The 14,949-nt window shown below is 50.7% G+C and overlaps 1 long non-coding RNA gene across 3 annotated transcripts; it reads left to right on the top strand.

Moving 5' to 3' along the window:
* The first annotated feature begins 5,267 nt into the window (after positions 1-5,267).
* On the top strand, positions 5,268-12,501 carry LOC141418844 (uncharacterized). 3 transcript variants are annotated; one of them, XR_012443497.1, is made up of 4 exons: positions 5,268-5,500; positions 6,380-6,535; positions 6,657-6,831; positions 7,013-12,501. It is a non-coding gene; the product is annotated as an uncharacterized lncRNA (long non-coding RNA). The 3 variants fall into 3 exon arrangements; XR_012443498.1 differs by having other exon boundaries at positions 7,393-12,501; XR_012443496.1 differs by having other exon boundaries at positions 5,273-5,500; positions 6,657-12,501.
* Positions 12,502-14,949: the final 2,448 nt, after the last annotated feature.

Raw genomic sequence — 14,949 nt, forward strand, 5'->3', positions numbered from 1 at the left:
GTGTCTAAGAGCAGGAAAGACCATGGCTGGCAGGGGTGGAAGAGATACTTAGAGGAGTGGTTTTTGTCCTTTTGGGCTCTCTCATTGCATGGTCCTTTTCCTGGTCACTGCTCCCCCATCCTCTGGGTAGCCAGCTCCACTCATCTTTTCACTCACCTCACATTTCACCTCCTCCTGGAAGCCTTCCATGACCCCTCCATGCTAGGTCACCTCCTCTGCCCTCCAAATGGTCCTGCACCCCTCTGCCCCAGAATTCCCCGCAGTGCCTTATAACTGCCTCATCCATGACTCACTGATGTGTCATGGTGTTTGCGAAACACCACAGGCTGGGGGCCTCACACAGCAGGAGGCTCTCCCAGCTCAGGGGCCAGAAGTCTGAACCCGAGGTGTCTGCAGAGCTGTTTGTCTCCAGGAGCCAGATGGGAATTCGTCCCTAACCTCTCCCTGCCCTGGCTTCTGGCAACGGCCAACAGGCCCCGGCAGTTCAGTGGCTGTGTCACTGTGGCCTCTGCCTCCACAGTCACACAGATTTCTTCTCTGTGGGGCCCCTCTGGGTTTAGGACCCACTCTCGCCCAGCATGACTTGATATGATCATAATTATTTCTGCAATGACCCCATTCCAAATAAGGTCACACTCACAGATACTGGGGGAGAGGGCTCCAACCTAACTTTTTGAGGGACAAAAATTCAACTCACGACAATTTCTATCAAACGCAGTCACGGTGAATATTTGATTAAGATCTTCAGAATGCAAAAATAAATGACCAGCCAGCTTGGCTGGGAGTCTCTGTTTCTCTAGGAAGGCCACGTCTGAGGTGACAGAGAACGAGGTGCAGAGGAAAAAGCAGCGTGCACGATGATGCTGACTGAAATGCACACATATGCACACTGTCACGATACGCTCACACATTCACACACTCACACACGTGCACTGTAACTCACGCCCACGCACGCACATGAGTGCACACACACTTATGCACAAGCGAAAACTCACACGTGTGTACCCATGCACGTACATGCACAAACTCTCTCTCACATGCTCAAACACACACACACCTCAGCCTCCCGCTCAGTGTCCTCTACGCTGGACAACCCTCTGCGCACACCTCCTTCCCTGTCCCCAGGACACGCTGCGGTGGGCCCAGGCCTATTTATGCTTGTGATCCCTCTGCTCAATTCCCTTAATCTGGGCTCACCGGCCTATGAATCACAGACCCTGGGTATTGGATTTTGGTGATCAAAGGACAGCGTGTGGGGCAGCGGCCAGGAGGCCTCGGCCAGGCTCGTAAACACAGTGGGGACACACGCTCCCTGCCGAGACGGGCCCATCGGGGACAGCCATCCCCTGTGAAATACAACTGCAGCTCCCAAGGTGCTCTGCGATTTATAGCCAGGTATTAATCTGCCTGCTTAATGCTTTGACCTCTGCCCTGCAGCCATCAGGGGCTGGAGCTGGTGGGGCCCAGCACGGGGAGCACTGGGATGCAGCTGGGAGGGCTGGGATTCCAAGCAGGCAGCATCCAGAAGCACCATGAGGGAAGCACTTGGGGCTGAAAGCCATGGCTCTCCCTGCCTAGCGCTGGCCTAGATGTGGCTGACTCCAGCCATCCTCAGGATCCATGGGGGATCAGTTCTAAGACCCCACGCGGATACCCTCATCCACAGATGTACAAGTCCCTTGGGTAAAATGGAAGGGTATTTGCACAGATCCGACACACACCGTCCTGTGTGCTTCAAATCATCGCTGGATGATTTGCAAAAATAGCACACTGTGATGCAGTGAGCACAGCTGTACTGTACGGGGCATAGTGACAAGTCTGTAGTGTTCTGTATAAATGCAATTTTTTTTCATATTTTTGACCCACAGTTGGTTGAATCCACAGATGTGGCACCCAGGGACTCTGAGGGCCAACAGTATTCTCTCTTCCTATCCCCGGGACCTTGCATGTCACTCTATTGTCCCCGAAGTCCTCCTCAGACATCATCAATGTGTCCTCCCTCAAAATGTCCAAGTGTCAATGGCAGCCCCGGCACTACTTAGGACTGAGGATACAGTGAATAGGGTGCACAGATCCTTTTTCTCAGCACGCATGTCTTCTGCTTTGAGGAGTCAAAGAAAGGGTCTAAACTCAGTCAAAGCAGGAAAAGGGGCTGGGGGATGCTTTTATAGATAGTCAGGGGAGCCCTCTCTGATATTTGAGCAGAGCCATGTAGCCTGGGAGGGCGTGAGGCAAGCTAATAGAGGGGCAAGTGGGTTCTAGGCAGAGGGAGCAGCAAGTGCAAAGGCCCTGGGGTGGGCAGTGCTTGGCACATTCAGAGAACATTGATGGTCCATGTGGCTGGAGTGGAGTGAATGACAGCAAGCGAGGTGGAAGGTGAGGTCAATGGGTGTGATGGTGTGCTCCACGCTGGATGAGGCAGGAGATCTGTGGGAGGCGTTGCACAGAGAGGGACTCTGCTCTCACTTGTGAGGCCAACTCTGCTGACTGAGCAGAGAGGAAGCTGTGGGGGCAGCGGTGGAGGAAGGGGGCCAGTTGAGATGTTATGGCAAACAGAATATGCACTGAGTTAGTAATTGTGCTTTCAGGAAACAAACAGCGTGTTGACTGGGTGCATCCATTTGAAGACAAATTATGGGGCTGGGGTTGGTAGCTCAGGGTTAGAGTGCTCACTTAGGGTGCCTGAGGCCCCTAGCACTGCAAAAAAAAAAGTCTAGGGTTTTTTGTGCTGATCCCAGTTGACTGAATGACAGGATGTGCTCAGAGGATGTGGGGTTCTGAGCGAGTCACTGTTCTCATCAAGTGAGCTTTAGGCTTTTCAGCATTCACAGACGGCACCCCAACCCTAATGAGGCTGAAGATGGACTGGGAGTCAAAGCCCAAAAATTGATTTGACATTCCTCAGATCTTTGACACTCCAGGTGCTGCCTGAAGACCTAAGTGTTGTGTCTGGGACTTGAACGTGGGCCACATAGGCTTCTAGAACCATCACCTGGGACTCAGACGCAGTCTCCAGTGCTAGCCTGAGCCTGCATTTTAGTAAAATGAGCTTCTCTCTCTCTCTCTGCCTTCCTCCCTCCCTCCTTCTCTCTCTGTCTCTCTCAGTGGTACTGGGGTTTGAACACAGGACTTGACACTTGCTGGGGAAGGCACTGTACCATGTGAACCACACCTCCATTGCTTCACATGCTTCTTAAGTGTGAGATGTGAGGATTCGAGGGACACGGACGAAGACCGATGCTCTGCGTGCTGGCCGCACATTGGCCACCCGGTGGGCCACAAGACCACACACCCCACGATGGCCCTGGTGGTCCTCACCTCTGACATTTACCCCATGGTTATGATCCCCAACTCAGAGCCTGGGCAGGGCCTATGACTTGCTGCAGTCAATAGAACGTGGAGCGTTTGTTCTGTGATTTTTGTCACACAAGCTGGCAGCTTCCATTTTGCTATCTGACTCTCTTGCTGGCTTTGATGAAACAAGTTGTCACACTGCAATGACCATATGGCAAAGAACTCAAGGAAGCCGACAGCTGACAGCCAGCAAGGGCCTCAGTCCTACAACCTACAAGAACCTGACTCTTGCTAACAGCTGAGGACTTCGACTGTCGTCCATCCCTAGTCCAGCCTTCAGGTGAGACCCAGCCCCAGCTGGCACCTTGACCAGGTCTCAGGAGACCCTGGAGTGCTAATCCATTCCCAAGGCCCCAACTCACAGAAACCACGAGGTAATAAGCGTGTGCTGCCTTACACCCCACATTTATGGGGCCTTGGTCTTCAGCAAGCAACACCAGTAGAATCCTCTGTGAAACTTACGCAGACAACAGCTACCTACATCCAAGCTCAAGTTGGAATTAAACCAGAATTTCCAGGGGTCAGCCCAGCAAGGATTTAAAATATCTCCCTGTGTGGTCTTGATGTGTCACTGTGTTTTCAGAGAGCTGCCCCAAGATGTCGATCCTGGAAAACAGTCTCCAATGATGGTGGCTTATTGGGAACCCTACCCCAATGTGCTGCTTCCCGAGTGTGCATCCCTGGATTGCTGGAAGTTTGGTCTTTTCCCCAGATTTCTTCCTCTGGGGTGAGGGGATCTGATGCCCCTTTCTGACAGGAAGATAAAGGCTTTTGGGATGATGGCGCCAGCCAGTGAGGGGACAGGTGACAGGGCCATCCATCCATGGGAAAGGCCACTTGGTGCAGAACCCAAGGCCCAAGAGGCCGAGGACTGGATCCACAGCGCCTTTGAAATCGGAGTGTTCCTATCATATTCTCACATCTGAAACCAATCAGAGAGCTGAGGACAGCCACAGGGTGGTGGCCAGGAGGGGATCTGGCAAGAATGGATGTCTCAGAGACAGATGAGCAAGGACGGATGGCGACACCCCTGGGACATGTCTCTGGGTCAGGCCATTGTGCAGGGGGAGAGACAGTGGGCCACGGCTGGCAGTGCCCAGTCAGAATGTGAAGAACTCAGCCCTTGATGTCCACGTGGCCTCTCCTCTCCCTGGTGTACGCGGAGTCGTATTTTCCACAGATAAGCAATGAAGGGACATGTTGGGGGCAGAGGATTTACGACTGGTGAAACCCTGGCTGTCCCCTGACCCTGCCTGGGGCTGCTCAGACAGTCCTCTGGGAGGATAATATATCTAAGAGGATTTCCAAGACGCAGGGCAGAGGGTGGGCTTGTACCCAAGAACCATGCCATCCAGGAGCAGCCGAAGGCTTGGATACGATCAGCAGAGACAGTGAGCAAAGTGATCAGAGAACATCAGATCCAACAGCCTGGAGTTCAAAGCCCGGCTCTGCCATGGTGCAAACGGTAAACCTCAGTGCTCTCATCTGTAAAGTGGGGTGACATGATTTAGTACTGAGGATCATCCAAGGCTCAGCTGATGCAGATGTATGTGACATCCACACAGAAAGACTAGACACTCAATAAAAAGTCGACAGGAAGCCATTTCTTCTTTTCACAGCTGAGGTTGCAGTGAGGGGATATTATGGGATGCTACTGGCCGGGGAGGGGGTGCACAGAGTACCCGAGCAGAGGTCTGTCTGTCTGCTCACTTAGAATCGGTGTAAACCAACTGCCTCCTGGTTTGAGTTCATTGCGCCTCCTTCTCCTCCCCACTGACGCATGGGCCATCAGATAATTTATTTGTTGTTGTTCCAAGCATGTTTGTGAAAGGACTTTCCAGAATGGCCCAGTGCCTTGTCTTGTGACTACATCTGGCTCCTGTTTAATGGGGGAAGAGCCTGAAGACAGCTCACTCATCATTCTGGCCTGTGGAGTCACTGCCCAGCCCGTCTGAGGTGTCCTGCTAATAATAGGGACGGTCACCGGGCAGCTGAGCGAGGGCTGGCTTTGCAGGGCTGGCCCTGCTGTGATGTGCCAGCAGCTGCTGTGCATCTCTCTGTGATTCTCCTGAATCTTTGGGGTGGGGGAGCGGCTTGCTAATCCCCGTATGATAAAACAAGGACCTTGAGGCTCAGGGAGACAAAGGTATGGCTGGGATTACAGTCGGGATAGGGGTGAATTTACAGATAAGGGTGAATTTGGAAATAATTACTTGAAAAATGCTGAGTCCCTCTGTCACTGGAAAGGAGGGCGCAGGAGCCGGGCTAGAGTTCTTTAAAGCCCCTCCCAGGAAGCCCCGGAGTCAGTGCAGTCCTGGAAGCTCGTCAGGACAAGAGTGGTCACTTCCTCCCCACCCCCCACCCCAGCAGGGGCTGCTGCAGGTAATAGAGAAGCCTGGGCTTAGCAGTTGGAAAAGTCTCATTTTATCCTGGCTTTAGCTCAGAACTCACAAGCTCCAGGTTTCAGAGCTAGCTGTTCATCTTTGCACTGCCTCAGTTTCCCCTTTCAACACATGGGGGTAAAAAGTAACTTGCAGGTGGAGGGAGCCATACCTACGTAGGAGGAAAGTGCCGTTTGAATGTGGTGGGAATGTTAGTCTGGTCTCGCTTCTTGTCCTGGAAGCTGAGTTCGAGTTATGCATGCCTGCTCCCCTCTCCTGTTCCAACCCTCTTTCCCCATACTGCATTATCTTCCTTTCACTTATGGAAACGAACAAAAGAGACCCCAAAAGCCCCGAGTGAAGACACTGCAAGGGCTTCCCTGGCTGCTGCAGCTGTTGCTACACCTTGTTGGCCTGAGATCCCTCTGCAAAAAGCAGCAGGGTTGGCCATGCTGACCAGGGGAGCCTGTGTGAGTGCCGAGAGAGGCTGTCCGGGGGAGTGCAGCATGGCACCTGGCACCAGGATGTGCCCAGCCAGTGTTGCTCTGTTACTACAGGTTCGCCTTTTCCAGGGTTTACTGAACCTGTGAAATCCCTTCCTCCCATCCCACCCCATTCTTTGCTTTCTATCCTCCTTCTCCCAGAAATACTACCCACCGCAGGACCTTTGCACAAGCTGTTTCCACTGTCATGGTGGCCTGTTGAACTCCTGCTCGATGTTCAGCTACAGCCCAAACAGGCCATCCGTCCTCCTCCGGAACTCCACCTTAAACCTCTCTGTCATCACTCTCGTCACCATGGTAACTTCCTCTCCCATACTTGTTTGTGATTTGAAAGAATATATTTATCTGTACAATAAACGGAGCTCACGGCTCATGAGGGAAGGGTGTTATCTGTTTATTATCTCTTCTGCATCCTCAGAGCCAAACCAGCTCCTGACACACAGAGATGCCTGATTGAATATTTGTGTGAAGAAGGAACAGATGAATGAGCAAAGGACACGATCTTTCTCACCGGCGTCTCAGGAGCACAAGGGAGCGTGTGAGAACCCTGTGTCCTGCTTCTCAGTCAGTGGCCGCTCAGCTGGGAGTCGCTGGTGAGATGCAAGCTCCCTCTGTGTCCTCAGGGCGACCCCAGTGGTGCTGGGGGTACAGGTCGCCAGCCGTCTTCTTGTGAGGCCCTGAGAAGTCTGGATGGTGGGTGGATGTCCCTGGAGCTGGCTAGGATAGGGGAGAGGACACAGCTTGGGCTCCTTTCCTCTTTCTGCCCTGTTCCAGGGAGCCTGTGATCAACAGAGATGCTCCCAGTTCACTCAGTGACCATAACACAAATGAAAAACCATGGCAGCCATTCACCAAGGGCTTCCTAGAAGTGCCTGGCACACAGAAGGGCTGGAAGGAGTGACAAAAGACCTGTCAGTGTGGGAAGCTCACACAGAATCGCGTTTTCTCCTCAGGACAGTCTTGCAGGTGACATTCTGCTATTATTGCCATCTTGGAGGAAGACAAATGGAGGCTCAGAGAGATGCCAGCTGAGCCTCGACTCTCTCAGAGGGACACAGAGGAACAGGGTCTCTTTTGTCCTCTCCGCATTTCTCCCTTGTGTCTCTGCGTTCCTAACATCCGAGGTCTTGTCTGTTTTATTCTTTCCTTCCTAGCTGCTACCTCTGATGGTCCAGGCTGGAGTCCATGAAATCCACACAGTGCACCTCTGTGTCCATCCTACTTCCCCTAGACCTTGGCTTCAAGGTGTGGGGAGAGCCTGCTGTGGTCTGTGTCCTCCTCTACAGTCCGTGGGATCAGAAGAGGCTGGTGGCCAAGTCCTATTCTGCAATGTCTTCTCAAAGACTTTCTGCGATCCTGAGAGACAGATATTATTATTATATCCATTGTAAAGATGAGAACTAGAAGCTTCAGGGTGAAATCAAGCGGTTTGTCCAGCATTGGCACCTGTATGAGTTTCTAGGGCTGCCAAACTTGGGGGCCCAAAACAGAAGTTTACCCTCTTGAAGGACTGGAGGCCAAACGTCTGATGTCACGGCGTGGCAGGCCAGGCTTCCTGCAAAGGTTCTAGGAGGGGATCCTTCAGCTTCTGGTGTGTGCTGGCAGTCCTTGGCTCGTGGGCACATCCCTCAGTCTCTGCCTCCATCTTTGCCTGATCTCCTCCCTTGGCATCTCTCTCCGTGTTCTCTTTTTTGTCTTGTAGACATTGGTCTCAGAGCCCACCCTCACCTGGGATGTCAAATGTCCTCACTCACTCTGAGGTTCCAGGTGGACGTCTGGTTTGGGGGACACTACTAACTTGTGATCGAGGAGGCCAGCTCCAGAGCCCCCCATGTGACTGACACATGAAATAACGGCCGTCCCTCTAGGATGTCTCCAAAGGCAGTGAGCTTTCTTTAGCAGTTAGGGAGCTGGGTGCTGTAGCTCTTGGCTGTGGTTTTCTTTTGGACACACAGATTCATCTGCTCAGGAAGGGGAGCTGATTAGGATCGTGGTTCAAAGCCAGTCCAGGCAAAAAGTTAGTGAGACCCCATCTTAACCAATAAGCCAGGTAGAATGGTACACCCCTATTATCCTAGCTATGTGGGAAGTAAATGTAAAAAAATGTGAGACCCTATCCAAAAAAAAAAAAATTACTAAAGCAAAAAGGGTTGGGGACATGGCTGAAGTGATAGAGCATCTGTCTAGCAAGTGTGGGGTCCTGAGTTCAAATCCCAGTACTTCAGACATACGGCATCAGCAACCTCCACAGGTTCATGATTTTTCAAACAAAGAAAACCCTTGACTTGGCATTTAGATTTCTCCTGTCCCACCCTAGCACCAGACACTGATCCAGGGTCCAGGTGGGTAGCCAGGCGTCCCTTTCTGCCCTGGCTACCTCCCATCCCAGATGGAAGCCATTACGGTGGTTCTGGTGGGTCGCACCGGGAGGAAGGTGGGAAGCACCAGGATCGAGCAGGTGAGGTTTCCAAGGCGACCACTCCTGGATGCACAGAGACCAGAGGGTGAACAAAGTCACTGTGGACAGAAGGAGGGAATTCCAGGAGAACAGCAGGTGTTTCTTTGTGGTGATGGCGCCGGGTCTTATGTGATCACCTGTCAACCTTGCACGCACACGTGACCCAAGCAGGCTCGGGAATCAGACAGCTCTAAGGGGAAATCAGCCTCTCCTGTTGGTGGCTGTGCAATCTGAGACGAGTGAATCACTACTTCTGAGTCTCTTTGTTTAATGCTTGAATATTAACCTCAGGATTATTGTGGGGAGTCAATGACCTGCTGCTTGGACAAGCCTCAAAAAAATGTCATCAGTGACTGTCATCCATCTGCTTTACACACTTTTGTCCAAGTTGTCATTCTACGTTTTCTTAGAGCGGAGGGTAAGGGAGTCATTTGTGCTCCTTCTCTCACCCAAACAGGGCAGCTGGCCTGGGTCCCTGGTACTCACTGTTCCTGTGATCCGATCCTGTCACCAGCCCATGCTACCTGCTCTGTCTTACCATGCAGCACACAGCTTTCTTCTCTGCGTGTTCGCTCCTTCCCAGGATTGACATCAGTAGCTTAGTGCAGGCTTGCAGACAGCAGGGTCTGTGTCTCTGTCATTTAGTGCTGTTTGGTGACAATAGTGTATGAGGAGTGACAACCCAGGCAAGGATACTCTTCTGTTGGCCCAAGTCAGCCAAGGGAGGCTCGAACTATCGTTCTTCCTGCAAGCAGTGGTTAGCATAGTGAGTGTGAGGATGGAGGGATGCAAGGACAAATGACCAGGATGGGTCTCACCTCGGTTATTTAGCTGCACGGTCTCAGCTCTTTGAGGTCAGTGACCCTGTCACTGCGTCTAGGACTTCACAGTGTCTGGAACATGGTGCGGAGTTCACACTTGCATCTTTCCTTGGTGATTGGAGATTCAGTTTCCTACTACCCACTGGAGGCTCTGCTGTGTGCTGGACCTTAGGGACCTATCAGAGAAGAAAGCAGCAGTCATGGGGCTGAAAGATGTGAAAAGGACAGATGAAATTCACTTCGGAGAGCTGTGGACCCGAGCAGTGACACAATCACATAAACCAGTGTGGGCCCTGGTAACTGCAGGAGGTGCTGTATACTACCAAGCCTTTGAGTTGGATTTTGCTATTTGTTTTGGAAGTGTTGGGGTTTGAACTCAGGGCCTAGTGCTTGCCGGGCAGGTGCTCTACCGCTTGAGCCACCCCCTGAGCCCTTTTTGCCTTAGGTATTTTTCAGATTGTGTCTCATGCCTGGGGCTGGCCTCGGACTGTGATCCTCCTACCTCCACCTCCTGTATAGCTGAGATTACAGGCATGCGTCATCACGCCCAGTCCTGAGTTGGGTCCTGATGGTGGGATAAGATTCCCTCATGTGGAGAATGGAAAGAGGGGTGTTACAAGCAAAGTCATGGATTTTGGAGACTAGCAAATGACCTTTGATGGTCAGAGCTCAAAGGACAAGTGGGAAGATAATTGGGGCAGTGGGTAGGATCGACGTGGACTGGATTGACTGACGTGGAATACTGTAGTCTTACTGTATTCTCTAAAGCCCAGTGCGTTAGGGCCAAGGGTGGTCGGGAAAAGTAAGCAGAACCTTCTCAGTGCACATGGAGAACTCAGCCACACAAGTTCTTCGGGACTTTCAGGTGCGTTTTGGGGGGAAAGTCTTGATTTGTGGTATTCATCAGCTCTCCCACCATGGCCGATTTCAGGCTATCAACTTGATCTTGCTGTAGGCTGACATGGGCAGAGCCATGCACCCTCCTGATGGGCATAGTGGAAAATGCCAGAGCCAAAATAAATGTCCTTCTGTCCCCACCGAGCATTTAGGAGGGTCCCTGTGGATAACGTGTGAGGAAGGACTCGGGACATTTCCTTGCTAAATGTGCCACCATGGTCCAAAGTGGCTTTGCCAAGACTCAATCCACCCTTTTCCTACTGGCACTACCTAGAGTTTCTACAAAGTCTGAAGGTGACCCGACACAGTCCGAAGCTAGCACATTCCACGACAAAATGGAGGTGGGATCTGGCTTTTGTTCCAACTGCTGGGTCCTCGTGTCAACTTCCCCGAGGTGACTTGGAAGTGTTGGTTGTGTGAACTAATAAAACCTGCCTCCTCCTTTACTGAAGCTCATTTGGGTTGGCTTTCTGGCCTTTCTGTCTGATGGTGTGGTCTCATCACCATCAGAGCTGTCTTGCTTTGTGGGGACAAGAGGACATATTTCTTAAGCAGGGATCTGAAGGTTGGGAAGGGGTGATCCTGGGGCAGAGAGGGTAGGAAGAGCCCTCTAGACCACCAAGCAAGAAGTCACCAAGACAGACGAGAGTGTTGTGTTTGAGGGGAGGAATATGGCGTGACAGAGGTAGAGTGAGACAGAACAGGACAAAGAAGGAGTGAAGACGTGGACTCTGACTCACAGAAGACCTTCTGGGTCATGTTGAACTTTCTCGACTTTTTTCTGAGTGTGGAGGAAAGCCAGCTAGAAGCAGAGCAGAGACAGGATCAGGTCTGCAATTCTGGAAGGCCATGTAGAGCTGTGTGGAAAGTGGTTCAGGTGGCTCCTGGGGAAGGCCAGGGCAGTGGTCCAGATAGTGTTGGGGTCTTGGACTAGGGTGGTGCCACTGAGATGAGAGAATGGATGGTGGTTTGATGAGCGTGTGAGTGGAGAGGAAGGAGTCAGCAAACACTGGAGGGTTGTTGACTGAATGATTGGTCCCAATTCTGTATCTGCCTGAAGTCATCTTACAGCCCTTGGTGGCCTCACTGTGGGTGGGGAACTTCCCTGCAATTTGGCTCTGGTCTTGTACATGTGACTTGTGTTGGTTAATGTCATTAGATGTGACCTGAACCAAGGAATTGCAGAACTGAGCCCCTCACTGGGCTATGTAAAGCAGGCCACCTGACCCTTGGTCTAGGGTGAAGAAAGACCTTTCAGACAGATTTGAGCCCAGTTTACATCCTGGAGCCCAGACTCAGTCTGGATCCAAAGTCTACCCTAGCTTGACCTGTGAACATGAGAATAAATGATTGCCGTTACAACAAGCTTCGGGATATTTTGTTATGCAGCATTCCTGAGGCATAGCTGACTAATACAGATGGCTTGGTTTGCTTGGACAATGGCTCTCCCTTGGAATTCCCCCTGGAATTTTGTCAATGTGTCTGCCTGTAAACCTCATGCCGACTTAGCCCTGCCATTTTGTTTCTAGATAACTTCTGTACTCCGTGATGGATAGGACTTTCAAGATGTCACTGGAAGCAGGACCTATGGACTAACGGGTTTTTAAAACAGAAAGTCCTTCTCCCAACCACCTCTCAACCCACTTTTCTGCTGCCCGTTAAGCCAAGTGATTTAGGGTACCTCAGAGCATTGAGCGACTCAAAATTTATTTGTAGGAAGGACCCAGGGGTGGTGGAAGTTACTTATCCAAGCCAGACATCCAACACTGGTGATGTCATCGAAGTGGGGGAAAGACAGAAGTCCGCCAACTCAGAATGGGACATTTCCTGCAGGAAACAACACACCTTGATGTATTGAGTGTTTCACTGTGTCAGGCACGAACACAACTTAGCTTTTCTTTTTATGAAAGCAATAAGCATTTATAAAGCCCACTCCTTCCACCCCTCACCTAGCTTACGAGTCCTTTAGCGGTAACCCTCTTGTGACCCGAGGTTATATAGACTCCAGTCATTTAAAACTCAGTCCAAAGTGAAACACGTTTCAGGCATGGCAAAATTAATTCCCTCGCTCAGCATCGCTCTAAAACCTCGTGGGGGAACTCTGTGGCTTTGGGGTGGGGCTGAGGAGAAGGAGAAGAAGGGGGGTTTTGTGACTAGAAAAGAGACTTCTAACAGGAAAGATATTTATAAAGCTGCATTTGGGTACTGTTCACTTTGGAAGGAATTTGTTATAATGGCAATATATAAGTGTTTGAAGAGACTCATAAATCATGGAGTCATGGTGAGCCAATCAGAAGCCATGACCCCCCCTCCCCAGCTCTTTCCAACACTCAATCCTTACTAGAAAGATCCTGTGTGGCTCTTTGGAAGTGGACTTGGAAAATCTGGCTACATCTTGGGGGTGTGGGGAATGTCTTGAATTACTTCTCAAACATTTTAGATTTGATAAAACCCAAGACACGGCTTTTCCAGGCTCCCTGTCCTTTCCCCCTCACCCCACGGTAATTATTAAAGCCATGTGTACATCAAGAGAAGGTTAATCCATGTGTTTCTGATTCATTTACACTTAAGTCATCAAAATATTGTTTTTAGAGAGCTGTTTGTTGTCCAAAAAGCCTTTTCTCCTAAGCTTCAAAGCCTAATTTTTGCAGAAGCCGGAAGCTGTGTTCTGCCAAGGGTGAATGGGTGACAAGTCCAACAGGCTCGGGCTTGGAAGAATGTGTCCTGAGTTCCAACAGGTTGTGAGTGGAGCCAAATTGACTCTCGAGAGCCCCAGGGCGGAAGTTTCAGGGGATATCATCTCTTCCCCAAACCACATGAAATTGCATCCTGTGGGAAGCAGAGCCAAAACCCAGGGATGGAAGGAGACCAGGCACCGTGACCTTGGGACATCAGCCAACTCAGCAACAGTGCTTTTCGGGGGTCTCCTGCCTGGTGAGCTCCAATCGTTGGAGGTCTGCCCCACACCAGGGACTCATGTGTGTGTCTGCCTTTTGTCCTAAGTCACAGGGTGCCTTGGTGAAGGAGGGATGAAACTGAGTCATGGAGATTTGGAAAGAGGTGGTTAGCATCATTCATTCAGGAAGAAGTGGAGCTTGGATTTGAACTGAGTGTGCTTCTGAATCTTGAGCCAATGAATGTCACATGACACCAATTGTGGCTTGCTTACAGCTGGGTCATTTCTTGAACAACCATGGAGGTTCTACCGTGTGTTACGTTAGCCACTGGAGATACTATATAAAGGAGGAATTCCCTACTGCCATGGAACTTAATCTGCTGGTGGAAAATAAACCAGTCATTATGTGAGCTCTGTAATTTCCGTTACAGCAGCGCTGGAGGATTGTGGGTTGAGGCCAGCTTGGGCAAAAGTTAGTGAAACCCCATCTCAACAGTAAGCCAGGTATGGTGGCATACACCTGTGGTTCCAGCTAATCAGGAGGCAGAGGTAGGAGGATTGTGGTCCAAGGCTGACCTGGACAAAAAATGAGACCCTATGCAAAAAATAGCTAAAGCAAAATGGACTGGAGGTGTGGCTTGGGGGGTAGACTGCCTGCCTAGCAAATGTGAGGCCCAAATTCAATCCCCAGTATTGCAAAAATAAATAAATACTAATAAAAAAAGATGACACCATTTCTTCCTTGCTGTCGATCAGTAAAAGAACCCTAGGCATTTGAGCATGATCGATGAGTAAGAATTTAAAATATAAATTAAGAGCATGAAAAGACAGAGAGAGATTTGCAAAATGTTTGACCTATGGAAAAAATCACAGCTATCAAACCTCAGTAAGAAAACCAAGAGGACAACGCAGAACAAAAATGGGCAAGAGACTTAAACAGGTGCTGCCCCAAAAGGACAGTGTCCACATGGCCACCAAGTGAATGAAAAGGGAAAGGGGCTTGATCTTCCTGTATTTCTCTGTTTGTTTGTTTTGGCTGTCCTGGGGTTTGAACTCAGGGCTTCCATGCTTGCTATGTAAGTGCTTTATCCATTGAGCTACTCCATGAGCACTTTTTGCTCTGGTTATTTTGGAGATGGGGGTCTCACTTTTTGCCCAGGCCAGCCAGGACTGTGATCTCCCTATTTTATGCTTCCTGTCGTTGGTGGGATGACAGGTGTGTACCATATACCCAGTTTTTTTCCATTGAGATGGGGTCAGATACCCCCTACCCGGCCTCACCTCGAACCTTAATCCTCCCAATCTCAGCCTCCCCAGAAGCTAGGATTCGAGGCGTGACCACTGGTGCCTGGGTGGGGTGTTCAATTTTACTCGTAATCAGAGAGACAACACTCCCGAAAGCTGCTGCAGGACAGTTCTCAGCTTCACTGACAAATCGGCATCTGTCCCAAGTGTTCAATGACATCCTTCTGATCCTTGCCTGTTCTCAAGCCATCCCTGCTTCCTGGATTGATGGACAACTTCATTCCTGTCCCCTTCCTACTCCATAGCCCCATCCTACAGAGCCCTCCCTGGTTCCCCTCCACCATGTAGCTCAGAGTTTCAGCTCCCTGCATCTTCTATCACCTTTCCTTTGAAT

The sequence above is a fragment of the Castor canadensis genome, chromosome 18 (genome assembly GCF_047511655.1).
Source record: "Castor canadensis chromosome 18, mCasCan1.hap1v2, whole genome shotgun sequence".
Classification (NCBI taxonomy): domain Eukaryota; kingdom Metazoa; phylum Chordata; class Mammalia; order Rodentia; family Castoridae; genus Castor; species Castor canadensis.